The sequence below is a fragment of the Tamandua tetradactyla genome, chromosome 3, assembly GCF_023851605.1.
Source record: "Tamandua tetradactyla isolate mTamTet1 chromosome 3, mTamTet1.pri, whole genome shotgun sequence".
Taxonomy (NCBI): Eukaryota; Metazoa; Chordata; class Mammalia; order Pilosa; family Myrmecophagidae; genus Tamandua; species Tamandua tetradactyla.
In genome coordinates this window covers 215,874,446-215,889,394 of record NC_135329.1, presented here as the reverse complement: position 1 = coordinate 215,889,394, position 14,949 = coordinate 215,874,446, and positions in this window count along the sequence as shown.

Sequence of the window (14,949 nt, the reverse complement as noted above, 5' to 3'; positions counted from 1 at the left end):
TCTTGGGCAAATGTGCTCTTCTTTAATGCAAAAGCAATGCATATTTATTATGGAAAATACAGGAAATCAGATCATTGTGTTAAATGAAGAATCCTTCCGAGGCTCACTTCCAGAGACTTCCCTGGTGAACATCTCGATGCTCAGCCCCCGCCTTTCTCTCCTTAACGCATTGTTTTTATATAACAGAGATACGGTCGTGCTGTTTGAAAACTTGCTTTGCAAATCTGTAAATTCTCTCTTCACATCTTTTGCTTCACCGCATCTCCAGTCACCTGACGGCTGCACAGCCCTCCTTGGCACGAGGGCCCTGACACTTCCATTCTTTCTTGCTTTACATTCAGGTTATTTCTAAGTTTTTACACTTATAAACAAAGCTGCAATGGACATCTTTCCAGGTAAATATTTGCACACATTCATAATTATTTCTTCTGGATAATATTTTGAGAAGTAGACTGCAGGATGAAAGCACATGCAACATTGCTCAGCTGAGAACAATCGCTTGTCAGGTTGGTAAGTGGTACTTGCCAAAGGCCACTATTTTTCCCACCAGAGTGAGCTGGCTCGCAGCTCGGGGGCTCCCCCCGGGGCCCCAGGAGGTTCAGATAGGCACTGCCGGGATACTGAGCAGAGGCACCCGGGACAGATCTGAGCTTTGACCCAGCTCCAGGCCCAGGAGGGGGAGGGTGGGGGCCGTGGGTGTCTCTGTCCTGTCTCGACCTTCCCCCCAGCCCCACTGACTTGCCTGGGCCCCAGCAGCTCACCTGCTCACAGTCCACCTGCACTAAGTGGGGGCACACCCCCTTAGCTCCTCCTCGGGGGGACCCTGATGGGCTCAGCAGGAGACGTGCCCACCAGTGCCGCCCTGCCCCCAGTTGATTGGCAACTCCCCTAGATTCACAGGTTCTTGTGGGGAAGGATGCACTCCCCAAGAGGAGGGAGTGTGGCTCGCAGGAAAGGGAGGGGCACTGCAAGGTGAAAGAGTGGGTGGGCTGGCGCAGCCTGTTCTCCGTTTAGAGCTGGAGGCTGGCTGTTGGCAGGGCTTTAAGTGAGAATTAAAAAGCGCCAGCCAGTGGGCCGTGGGTGTCCTGTGGCTCAGCCCCCTGTCAGGTCACTGACATCTTCACCTTAGAGCCCCTTTTCCCCATTTCTTTTTTAAGGCATAGTTGACATTCAGTGAAATTCATCCTTTTTGGTTTTAGTGAGTGTGTCCAGCCACGTAACCACAGCCACTGTCCCAATGGGAGCAGCTCCGCCAGCCCCTGACACCTCTCCTGCTGCTGGAATCAAGAAGGCCTGGCCAACGGGTCATCAGAAAATGAGTTTTAGCTTTAAAATATTTGGTCCGTAAAGACATTGTCACGGTCACCGTCCATCACATCTACGCTAATTTGGCTTGAAATGTGGGAAGAGTGGAAAGAGATACGTGTGTGAGGGTGTGTCAGTGAGTGTGTGTGTGGATGTGAGTGAATATGTGTAAGGGTGTGTGAGTGTGTGTGTGAGTGTATGTGTGTGGGGGTGTAGGGGTATGTTTTCTGGGGGGAGGGAGGCTCGCAGCAGACCACGAGGGCGGGGGCGGCACCAGGGGCTGGGGTGCAGGGGCAGATGCCACCCCCGGTGCCTGGGCAGAGCCATGCAGAGCGTGTCCACGTGGGTGGTCCGGTCCTCCAGCCTCGCTGCCTTGCGTGGCGTCCCCTTGCAGACAGCCCTGCGGGTTTCCCCACAGGGCAGTGCCAGTCCCTTCCCCACAGCTGGTCTGACCTGAGCCCCAAGCACATGGCAGTTGCACTCTCCCAGAGCAGGCACCTGTTGAAGCTGGAGGCGCCCTGGGCTCTCAGGGTCCAGCACCGCGCAGGAAAGCAAGGTGGGCCGGCGGCAGGTGCAGCACCCGTGGCCAGCAGGAGTTTGCTGCAGGTCAGTCACCCGGCCCAGGAAAGGCCAGTCTGGAAGCTCTGCCGGGAGCTCGAGGGTCCCCGACGTGCTCGCTCCTTTCCAGAGGAGGCAGGGCTGGCTGCGGACACGCCCGGGTCCCCAGGCGGCCCGGCCCCACTGCAAGCTCGGCCCTGGCAGAAGCGGTGCCCATGCGGCCCGCAGCAGCCCCTGCGTCCGGGGCAGGGGCGACAGCCAGGAGGACAGGCCCTTACCGTTGGCCTCGCAGTAGCTATGTGTCCACGCAGGGGTTGCACACGAGGCTGGGTCGGCGGGGGCGGGTGCTGGGGGTGCTGGGTCCGGCTCAAGAAGGTCCTGGGGGCCAATGGGAAGGGCAGGGGGTGCGGCCGCTGCCAGTTCAGCTCCTGAAGTCCGGGTGCCACCAGCAGCCTCCCACCGCGCACTCTCCCGCAGCTCCCGCAGCTCCCGCAGCTCCCCGCAGCTCCCCCGCAGCTCCCCGGGGCTCCCCCGCAGCTACCTCGCAGCTCCCGCAGCTCCCCCGCAGCTCCCCCGCGGCTCCGGCGGCTCCCCCGCAGTTCCCCGCACCTCCCGCACCTCCCCGCGGCTCCCGGGAACCTTCAGACCCCGCCTCAGCGGTCACTTGCGCGCTCTTCCCCACCACACACGTGACCGCGGCTGGCCGGCGCCTGGGTTTCCACGCCGCGCAGCCCAGGCTCGCGGGAAGCAGCTGTTTTCCCGTCGCGGTCGTGGAAAAGGGTCGGACCCGGCGCCCCACGCAGCTGAGCGGCTGTGAGTGCACGACCCGGGCTTTCTCCTTTCGCTCTTCTCAGCGCGTCCCCCACGAGGGGCCCATGTGGGCCTGAGATGGAGACCAGGGAGGCGGACACGGCCGGGCACCCACGCTGCTGGGTGCGCCCGCGTCCGCTCCCAGTGGGACACCCGGGCCCGCGTCCTGCCCGAGGTTCGGCAGGTCCTTCTGGTGCTGCGGGGTGAGCCGCCGCCTCGGGCCACCCCGTGCCTGCTGGTGCCTCCGCGTGCCTCCCCGTGCTTGCTGACCGGTCCCCAGCCCCTCGCCTCGGCTGACTCGTCTCCTCCACGCGTGCCGCGGGCGTAGCTGACTCTCAATTTGACCCAGGAGAAAACCGATGCTCGGAGACGGGCACGCGCAGGGCGGCTGGCGAGGACGCAGCCGCGGTCACTGGCGACCCTCTCCATCTGGACGAGGGCTCGGGGCCTGTGACCCGCCGGGAGGCCGGGGCAGGCTGGAGACCACAAGTGTGGACATCCCTTTACCGCCAGGAAAGGCGTCCAGCCCACGGGGCCTCCCTAAACCAGGGCTTCTGGGAGGGGGAGAGGTGGGGAGGGGGAGGGGTGGGGAGGGGGAGGGGTGGGGAGGGGTAGATGGGTCCAAAGCCCTTGCTGGCTTGACTGAATTAGGTAAGAATCATCTTTATCTTCTCTGTTGCTCGTTCCCGCATTTTCTGAAGTGCTTTTATAACAACCATATGCATTTTTACAATCAGAGAATGAAGGTCATTTATCAAACCCCCCTTTGCTCGTGCCCCCTCCCCCCAGTTCCACTGGCTCCTCCTTTTGTCTTTCACTTGATTTCTTGCCCCTGGAGGTGGGGAAGACCAGACCCATTTTGCAGAAGAGAAAGCAGAGATTCTGAGAGGAGTGGCCAGCTGCCTGTCAGGGCTGGAGTCGGGGCTGTCCGGCTGAGGTCAGGGCTCTCCCCCCACACTGCCGGCACCCCCCATGCTGCCCTTCCCCCCTGCCCTCCCCCCTGCTGCCCCACCCCATGCTGCCCTCCCCCCACACTGCCCTCCCCATGTGCTGCCCTCCTCCCTGCTGCCCTCCCTCCACGCTGCCCTCCCCCCACGCTGCCTTCCCCATGTGCTGCCCTCCCCCCGGCACTGTCCTCCCCTTGCTGCCCTCCCCCCATGCTGTCCCCCCCATGCTGTCCTCCCCCACACTGCCCTCCTCCCTGCTGCCCTCCCCCCACGCTGCCCTCCCCATGTGCTGCCCTCCCCCCGGCACTGTCCTCCCCCTGCTGCCCTCCCCCCATGCTGTCCCCCCATGCTGTCCTGCCCCGCACTGCCTTCCCCACAGCTGGCTCACCCGTCCGCAGTGCCCCCCTCCATGTGCTGCTGTTTGGTGTAAATAGCTGGAACGCTGCGTCTCTGTGTTGTGAGAGAGAAGTGGGGGTGGCTATGTCTGGGGTATGTCTCGGGTGGGGTCGCCCTCACTCCCACACCCGAAAACCGCCGGAAACATCCGGAACACTAACAATTTTCTGACTTTCGTCTTCTGGAAAGTTCGCAGCCTTCCCTGACCTTTCAGCAATGCTGGCACAGCTAACGTGGGGTGGGGGGCCCGGCTGCCTGGGTCAGGGGCGCCCCTCTGTCTTGGGATTCCAGAGGGCTGTTGGCCGGCATGCACCCCACAGTTCATGGGGACCAGAAGGGGCCGCCCAGGCCACACAGCGCTTTGTGCAGCACCGGCGGGCCCTGACGCCAAGGTTCTGACCTAAAACTCGACTCTGGCCTTACATTTCCAGAAGGATCTGTTTTTTTTTCTCCTCCTTAGAAAAGGCAGGAGGAGAGTCTATACTAAGGTTCTGTTCCTAGTGCGTTTGCATTAATCCCATTTATAAATTTCTCATCCTTTTTATCCTCTGACAGATGATATGACCACAGATCACATTCGTTTAGTTATTTTCATACCTGACCCGCGTGTGTGCATTGTTTATGATTCTAAAGGATTTCGGTGACCTCCTAAGCTGTTTCTGCATGTATGGACTCCCTGCCTTTTTGGGAACCATGAACCAATTATTTGGTGGGTCTAGCCTGGTCTGGGGTGGCGTGAGCCATCCACTCGGCCGGGCCTGGGTGTCCGCCTGCTGTGGGTCACCCAACGTGCCCCAGCCGGGAGAAGTGGACAGGGTGGGTGGGATGGACAGTCCGGTGGCAGCCGCTGGCCCTGCCCCGAGCACTCCCCCTGCCCAGACTTAAGCAAGGTGAGCTGGACCCTCCTCTGGGGAGAAGGACAGGACCTGGCCCTGTCTCCAGCTCCCTTGTCTACACTGCAAACTGTGTTTCTTTGAATCTCTGTGAACAACCCTCTGATTCGTTCTATTTCTGTAGGCATGCTTGGCAGAGCCCTGCAGTCCTCCGCCTCTTCTTTTTAAGTTGCAAATGCCTAAAATTCTGCTGGCCTTTGCGTTCCCAAGGGAATCCCCCACCCCAGCCCCCATGTGCCGTTGCCATAGCGACCCCCGTCTTCCCTTTAAAGTCTGGAATGCCACATTCCATGAGATTTGCACAGAAAGTGGCTGGAGCGCGCGCCACGGCCTGCCCGCACTCTGTAGCTCGATGCATCAATAAACACGCTCCCCTCGGCCTCGCGGGGGGACTGGGCCCGGGCGTGCACTTCAGAGAATTCGAGAAAGCCCAGGACGATGAAAGTCCTGTGGCCTGAACCCTCTCCTGATTCTTTCCCTTGGCATGCCCAGATTTTTAGCTATCATAAGACAATATGTTGCAGAGCTGCGGTGAAATTTTATGTGTGGCCGAACCCAGCACCAAGCTTGAAATATTGAATTGTACTCAGATACTAAAGGCATTTAAAATGCAAAATGCCTTTCAGTCCTCAAATTAAAAACTTTAATTACATAAAAACTCCATTTCCAGGCAATTATGGTCATTTGTCAGAAGAAATTAGTGTTTGCAATATAGTGTGGTTAATGAGTTTTGAAAGAATATCATTGTCTGTAAGTCTCTGTGTTCAAACAGTTTCTGAACTGAGAATAAGACTAATTGCTGTTTAAGTAAAAAGATTGTTTTGTACTTCATATTGTAGTTTGAGTCCAGTTGGATGGATGGAAATAAAATTCTCCATACGGAGAAATTGCTTTGTCAATATAAAAAAAAAATCCACAATCAAAATAAAGTGTCAGGAATAGAAATGGTGGCTTTTACAATAAAGCAACACTCCTCTGTATTAAACAAGGAGGGATTTTATGTTTGTTACTGAGCAGAGGTTTTTTATTATTATTTCAAGAGTGCTTCTCTTTTGTTAATAACGTGCTGCTGAGTATAAACAGTGAGCAGGGAGCCTGTGAGGGAGCTCGGCGGGGCAGCCTTGCCCTCGGGCCCCAGCTGGATGGGTGCGTGGTCACCTCCCTGCAAGCGGGACAGGTCACTGCAGGGGACAGGTCACTGCAGGGGACAGGTCACTGCGGGGGAACTGCACACACCTGACAAGACATGTTTTCTCTCGAAGGCAGCGGCAACGTGGCCGGGCTCCCCATGGGTGTGGGGTGTGCGCCCCGCGCGTGGGCCCACCCCACGAATCTGTCAGGAGCGCCTCGGGATAAAATGAAAGCCTGCTTTGCATGAGCCCGGCCGTGAGCCTGAGCGGGTGAGCCCTCCCCGAGCCCCTGCAGGTCTGCTCCAGCCTTCCAGGACTGCGAAATGCACAGGGGAGGCTGGTGTGTGTCTGCCCATCATCCCCCCTGAGCTGCGAAGGCCACCTGGACATCGTGCCGCTCAGGGAACTTTCCACTCCCGAGTGCTGCGTTGCTCTCTCGTTTTCAGGTCTATATCCCATCACAAAGCTCAGGAAAGAAGCAGCAATTCTAAGCCTGATTTTTCGTGAAAATCTTTATTACAAAACAACTTGGTGGGCCAGGCAGTCACTGTTTAAACATTGTGGGCAAGTGTTTTAGAAAAAGATTCTGCTTTGCAAGGACGGTGTTTGTGGATCTGTGTGTAAATGTGAGCACATGTGCTGTATACGAATTAGAGAAATAAATTATTCTTGATTCTAGAAATGTTTGGAGACACAGAATACGATTTCCGTTGCTAATTTAGGGCAGTTTTTTTTTTTATGTTCCATAACTTTAAAAAAATGACAGATGGAAAAAAGATTTTTGTCCTTCTTGTTTATCTGGACAAATTCAGAAAAACCCAGAGGCCTGGCAGAGACATTTTGATGAAACTGTCATGGTGCCACATCAGAAATGCAGCTGTGAAAATGGGGAGATGGAATTTAAAGCTGTCTTTTTTTCCTCTGACAAAGCCCTTTCAGGAAAACACACTCATATTTACCAATATATTTCTACCGATATGAGGTGTGATGGGAAACTTCAATTAAGCCAGTGGTTTTCTTTTAAAAAGAAAGGAAAAGCAAGATATTGAAAATGGCATTATATACCTAAGCTGATATCAGTTTTGCCAATTTTTTACTCAGGGGTTTTACTTCATTTTAATAGTTGCATTCAAAAGCTACAGCAAAAAAAAAAAAAGAAAGAAAGCTGTGCAACTTAAATGGTATCTTTTTCTGCATAATTTAAAATTAGTTTTTATTTTTTTTTTTTTTTTTTTTTTTTTTTTTTTTTTTTAAAGGAAAGACAGAGAGAAGGAAGGAAGGAAGGAAGAAAGGGAAACATTTTTAAACATTTTCTTGTTTTATTGTATTCTGTTTCTCCGTTTTTGTTACATGGGCTGGGGCCGGGAATCGAACCGAGGTCCTCCGGCATAGCAGGCAAGCACTTTGCCCGCTGAGCCACCGCGGCCCGCCCTAGTTTTTATTTTTAATTAAACATGATATTGGTGAGTAAAATCCTGGGTGCCTTGTTAACTGCTTTAAAGAAGAAATTCATTTTCATTTCAGTTTAGCAACTGGCAATTTTCTAAGAGCTAAAATAAATGAAAAATAAAAAGCAATTTTAAAAGGTTTCTATTAATAACAAAATGGCCCATATTAATTTTATTAGAAATTATGGAATAATTACAACAACACACTTTTCATTTTTAAAATTAGTTTTAAAAGACTTAAGTGGAATATCATTGAGATAGAAAAATTGCAAGTTTTGTTAAAAAATCCTTTCATAATTAACAGAGGATATAACTTAAAACAGAATCAAAACTTAAAGTCATGAATAGTTTCTTCATCTAAAAGGTTTCTATGTGCCATTTTCACTCAGGGCTTCACTCACTCACGGTGGAAATACTTCTTTCACGGCACTTTCATTTTCTGAGGCAATTCACTCCGAATTTTATGAGTTCATAAAAGGAGAATAATGGCTTCATGTTTCGTTGTTGAGCATTTTACTTTACTAAACTTTTTTCATTTAACCATTTGCTCTTTGAAGCGCTTGACTGAACTTGGCATAATCTCTTAATGTTTTGCCCACTGGCTCGATCCAGGAACCTGAAATTACTCCGGGGTCTGTAACGTGAGCTGCCTGAGGACCTGGGTACGAGAGGCCCAGCACACGTGCCCCTCTGTGGGGCCGCTGGACGACAGGATGCCCGCGCATGGACGCCACTGAGCCCAGCACACGCAAGCCCAGTGTGTGGACAAAGGATGCCCACTAAGACCAGAGCAGGAGAGACAGGTATTGCCCCCCGGGACATGTGATAATCTGGAGGGAAGCACTAGCCGGGTTAATGGGGTTGCAGTTGCAGGTTCAGCAAAAGGAAGCTTGTTCAGTGCAAGCAAACGTGAAAGATGTGCAGCAATGGCCTTGTAAGTGGTAATCTGTGAGTGCAGTTTGGGGGAAGTAGCTGGTCTGGTCTGAATGCTGCTACGTGAAGATAGCACTTCTGGTATCAGTAAGCCTCTAGAAACTATGGAAGCAGAGTCAAAGAGAAAGCAACCAATTATTAGGGATTTGTTTTTAAGGTCCCTTCTCCAGCATTGCACTCACATGTCAGAGGATGTAAGGCGAGAAGCGAGCAGTATTTTGGGGACTGGTTAGGAGTAAGCACCAGTTACGGACATTTTTTTTTGAATGAGAATTAACGAAATGTAGAGAAAGTGGGATGGACTGCAAACCCTCTAAACGACAAGCCGTATCCTCCCGATGCCCACTGAGCATAGACTCAACAGTAAAATAATTTTGCAAGAGTGTAATAATTATCACCTGCATGCTTTCGACTGGTATTTCTCTCTGGTGCATTTGGTCATTGCTAACTTGAGAACTGCCTTTTTGGCAAGTCAGCTGGTTTCTGTGTTTTCGGATCAACAGAAAGGACATTTATTTTCAGGAGAATGTCTGGTTCTGCATCCTTCTGAATCCAAACCCTGAGCCAGGGCTCCAGGCTGGGACAGCTGTGCCCAGGAAGAACTGAGGGGTCCCAGGACTCCTGGGGACCCCTAGACACATACCCTCGCGTGGCAAGAGTGGCTGGGCATTGCCTGTCACTGGGAGGGTGGCTGTGCCTCCTGCCAGCTTCAGTGAAGCCTCAGGAACGGAGCCACGGGGCCACGGAGCAGCCATAAAAGCCCCGTGTGACAAGCAGTAAATGCACAAGAAGAGAAAAGTGACCTGGAGACAGGGGCCCCTTGCGGGCCCTGCGTCCCCCTCCCTCCACCAGGGCTGGCCTTGGGTAGGCCTGTCCATCCATTCCACACGCTTTCCGTGTGGGTCCTGGGCACAAAGGCTGTAACCGAGGCTGGTGGCGGAGGTAGCCCCCGCCCAGGGACAGGGTGGGAGGTAGACACTGGTCCACAGAACCACAGAGAGCTGCGACAGCATCAGAGCGCCCCCCTCCACCGGTACCCCATGTGGCCCTGGATAAGCCCCCCAAACTCTCTGCACTTCAGTTTCCCGTTGAGTCTAATGAAGGGACAGCACTGTCTGGGTGCTCCAGTCACTTCCAGTATATGATGGAGCCATGAACTCAGGTTCTATGCCTGAAACATCAGCCATTTGCTGTGTGACCTCAGGTAAGTCATTCCACCTCTCTGGTTTGTTTCTTCTTTTTAATAAGAGAAGGGATTTGAACAATATCATCTCAGACATCCTGTCTATTGGATGTCCTAATGTACAGTTCTGAAATGTTATAAAAGTAAAGAAAAAAAGAAAATCTAATGCTCCTGTTATTTCCTGGTGGCAGAGGAGCTTGAGCCAGGAAGCAGCAGACGCCCTGCTTGCAGTTGTGCTTGTGTGCACAAGTTGGAAGAAAGGACGGCCAGGAATGCTTTCCCTAATGCAGACCATATTCCACCAAGCAGAGCTGTGGAGTCCTCACAACTCGGCTTTGGGGATTCTGTCCACTGCGTGACCACAAGAGGGCAATCCATGCAACAGATTTTGTCAGCCTGTCCCAGCAACTTCGGGGTTTGCCTGCCCTCTTTCCTGGAGGTTTGGGCTCTGTCCCTGCAGGCTCGTTGCCTCCACGGTCTCTTCAAAGGACTGAGAATGCAGATGGAGCAGAATATCCAGGACTGTTCAAAAATAGAATACTTTACAATCACCAAATAGTTTGAATTCACTGAACAATAAAACAGGCTGTAAAATATTTTGGGGTGAAGTGTTGACTCTATAGCAGATGTATCCAGTCCAGGAAAGGGGTCCGGCTCAAAGCTCACATGCGCTCGGGAGGGGTCGGGCCGCCCCCTCAGAGGTGGGCGCCAGGGGACACAGTGGCCCCCCAGGGACGAGCGCCCGGCTCCCCCCCACCGACACCGCCAGCCCCCAGCTGAGGCTCTGCTGCTGCCCACCCAGCTACCAGTGTGGAAACAGGCACAATGACTCAAAAATGACTGCGAAAAGCTTGTTCCCCCGGCTCGAGGTCGCAGCTTGGGTCCGGCTGGTGGGTGACTGAGCTGTCGGCCCGGCCCGCCGAGGCCTGCTCAGGGCTCAGCTGCTCCCCCACGGCCAGCACTTGCTCCGGCTTCTGGAAGCATCCCCGGGCCTCCTGGCGCACGTCCGCTCTGCCCTGAGGTGAGAGGGTTCCCTCTAAACGGGCTGGGTCTGCAGTAACACCCTCTTTGCAGGGTTTTAGTGAGCAGCTCGCATTTCTATAGACTCGCCTCCATTTTCCCGTAGACTTAGAGCATGATTTCATTTGTTACTGATGTCCAGTGGCAGCTAAGGCTTTGTCCGGCCCTTGCTTTTTCTATCCAACCATGATCTGAGAACCCCAAAAAGACCGAGATGCCAACATGAAAGCTCATGGAATTGCTGCTTCTTGCAGGTAATCCTTTTATCATGTAAGAAGCTGCCGAGCGTCCTGTGATGACGCGGTGCTACAGCAGAGACTAGGGCAGGTAGAAGGCGTTTCCCAGGCATCAGGGTGTAACCACTGTTCCATCCATTTTTTTGCATGAGTCTTTTCCTCCTGCTAGAATATCGTCTCAAGGCCAGAGAATGTGTTGCATTTGCTCAGCTTCTGTGCTCTGCTCCAGGTTAAACGCAAATTTATTATAGTTTTCTTTCAACCCCAGTTTGTTTCTTTGTATGTGTAAGTGTCTCCTGATTTATTCATTAAACGAGTGTTTATGGAGAGCCTACAGTACCTGAAACAGTCGGTAGGGTCTTATTTGTTATAAGAGCAAATGCAACACATTCTCTGGCCTTGAGGTTATCATTTGTAGGAGGAAAGATTCATGAGAGTAAATGTATGGAATAGTGGTTACACGCTGAGGCCTGTGAAATTACTTCTACCTGCTCTATTAATCTCAGGCTTATTTCACTGACTCATTTATTCATGCAATCAGCATGTGTCCAGCACCCACTGAGGGCCAAATACTGCCCCAGGCCCTGGAGCATCGAGACAGACAAAGTCTAGTGGGAGGAAGAGAGCCAGAGTGGAATTAAAGGCCTCGCCACTCCCTTCTGGTCAAAATGAAGGATAGAAATTGAATTTATCTGCCCAACTGAAACATTTAAAAAAAAAAAAGACAAAATATATATGAAGCAATGGTTATTGAGACACTGGACATCAGGCAATGAAGAACAGTGATTGTTGTGAGATGGTAAAACACAATTAAAAAGAAGTGAACCCTATAAGCACTACAGCTCACTGCCTCAGCTTCCACGCACAGGGAAGGGAAACCAGACAGTGTCCAGCCCCTCCCTGAGCTGAGGAGGTAAGATGGAGGGCTGAGGAAACCAATGTGGCACACATTTCAGAAGACAGAGAGCTACAGAGGGGAGGTGCACAGAGACAGAACCCCAGAGATCTGCAAAGGGTCACCTTAAAATACTCAGCTATTTTCTGATTAATACATACAAGTGAGGAAACTGCCAAAGACAGAAAAGAAGTACCTGAAAGGATTAGAGAGATCAATACATAACACTCGCAGAAGTCTGGGGATAGTACCTGTTCTTAACAGCCAAACTGGGAAGTCTCTCAGGGCATTGAATAGGGTGTTCGTATTTGCCTCAGTTGTGGGCAGTAGGTACCCAAAGAAGAAGCAGGGCTCTGCCATCAACTGATAAATCTTAAAGGCAAGATTTAAAATGATCAAACTGTTTTCACGAAACTCAATTGCATCCCAGAATGAAGTTCAAGAATATTTACAAGAAGTTATAGGAATAAACATCTAGCATCCAACATGGTAAAATTCACAATGCCTGGAACATAATCAAAGATTACCAGGCAAGCAGCAAAGAAGCAGAAAAATATGACCCAAAATCAATCAGTCAAAATAGACACATAACCAACACAGATGTTAGAATTAGCAAAGAAATTAAAAAGTTACCACAACTGTATCCCATATGTTCAAAACACTAAGTAATGTCATAAGAGATATAAAAAGAACAAATCAAAGTTCAAAGAAAAATATAATGCCTGAGATGAAAACCACACTAGATGGGATTGATGGCAAATTACAGACTGCAGAAGAAAATATTAGTGAACTTGATGACATAATAATAGAAACTATAAAAATGAAACACAAGATAGAAAAGGAGTTTTTTTAAAAAGTGAAAAGAGCATCCATGAGCTGTGGTACAACTTCAAGTGCTTATGTTGAATTGGAGTTCTTGAAACAGAGGAGAGTGAGAGAGGAACAAAAAATATGTTTGAAGAAATAATGATCAAAAATTTTTCCAAATTTGATGAAAAGTATAAACACAGAGACCCATGAAACTCAACAAGTCTCAGTCAAGAGTAAACTATGTGAAGAAAACTGTACCAAGGCACATCAGAATCAGATTGCTGAAAGCAATGATGGAGAGAAAAATCTTAAAGATGTCCAGAGAAAAAATATGTTTTATGTAAATAATAACAAAGATGAGAGCAGATTTCTCATCAGAATCAATGCAGGCAGGAAGACAGTGGAACCACATGTTTAAAGTACTAAAATAAAAAGGCCTCCAGCTTAAAATTCTATACATGACAAAAATATCTTCCAAAAACAAAGGTAAAACAAAGCTTTCTTTAGAAGAATAAAATTTGAAGGAGGTTATTACCAAGAGACTCGTTAATAAGAAATGTTCAAGAAAGTCCTTCAGCAGGAAAATGACACCAAATGGAAATAATTGATACACACACCCAAAGGAATGAAGAGCACCAGAAAGGATAATCACATGAGAAAATGTATTAGATTTTTTTTTTAGTTTAAGATCTCTTTTAATCTTATTAACAGTTTAAAAAAACAATAACAATGGTTTATGGATTTATAGCATATATATAAATAAGATATATGACAGCATTAGCATAAAGTCTGGCAGAAGAGAAATGGATGTATCCTGTTGTATAACTATACCTGAGATGGCATAATATTACTTAAAGGTAGACTGTAAAACTTAAAAATATGCTGTAAACCCTAAAGCAACCACTAAAATAACAAAATGAAAGATTGTGGCTAATGAATAAAAAAGGGTACAAAGTGTAAACTACTATATATAAACTACTCAGTTAATCCAAAAGAGGACAAAAAGTTGGAATAAACAACAGATGAGTCAAATAGAAAAGCAAATAAGGAGATGTTAGACTTACACTGAACCATATCCATAATTACACTAAATGTAAATGGCCTAAATGCCTCAATTAAAAGACAGAGATTGTCAGAATGGATGAAAAAGCAGACCCATTCTGTGCTGCATATAAGAAATCCACTTTAAATGTAAAGACACAGATATATTAAAAGTAAATAGATGGAAAATAACATCATGCTATTCTAACACTAATGAACATAGAGCTGGAGTAGCAATATTAATATCAAACAAAGTAGATTTCAGAGCCTAAATTACTTCTAGGGATAAAGAAAGTAATTTCATAATGATAAATAAGTCATTCTGTCAAGAACACACAACAATCCTAAGTGTTTGTGCAACTTATTATAGAACTTCAAATACATAAAGCAAAAATTGATAAAACTGCAATGAGAAATAGACAAATCCACAATTATCAACAGAGATTTCAATTCCCATTTCTCAGTAATTGATGGTTTATAAGGAGAGAAGATCAGCAGTGACATAGAAGACTCGGACAACATTCTTAGCCAATTTAACTTCATTGACATTTACAGAACACTGCATGCAACAATGACAAAGTACACATTACTTTCAAGTGCACACAAAACATTTACCAAGATCTCTCATACCATGAGTCATAAAATAAACCTCAAAAACAGATTTGTTTTCTTTATTTTTTAATAAAAATATTAAAATAATAAAGAGTTAAAATGAAAAATTTTATGCCAAAAAATTCAATGACCAGGCTGAAATGGACTAATTTCTCAGAAGACACAAACTATCCAAGCTCACTCAAGACTTCCTTTTCCAGCAACAAATACTGGTGCTAGAAGAAATGAAGAAATGCAGTCTGTATTTGTAGAGGCTAGAACAGACAGGACCCTGGAGTGGCAAGGTCTGGGGTTTGTCATTTTTCATTTACTAATTCAAGAAAAGGAACCACAGACAGCATGAATTAAAACTCAGACTTGCCGGAAGTAAAATTTCTTCCTCAAAGTAAGAGGGCCAAGCCAGAGTCAGGCCTCCATCTGGCCCAGAAACTCCTTGCAGCTGAGGCCTCCCGAGCACCTGTATCTTCAGAAGAGGCCACACACACACACCGGCCCTCAGACTCCAGATCTGAGATCATCGATTGATGGAAAACTACCAGGGAAACTTAATCAAGGAGACTCACAAAAAATCGCTGGTGAAACAGGAGAAAAGGTTGCTTGAAATGTGGGAAAACACACACTTCGGGAAAATATTTTACATAGGACATATAAACATAAGTTTTACCAAGTATCTTCTGCAGACACAAAATAACTCAGGGCAATATAGCCTCTGTGAGAGAGGTATGGCCACGT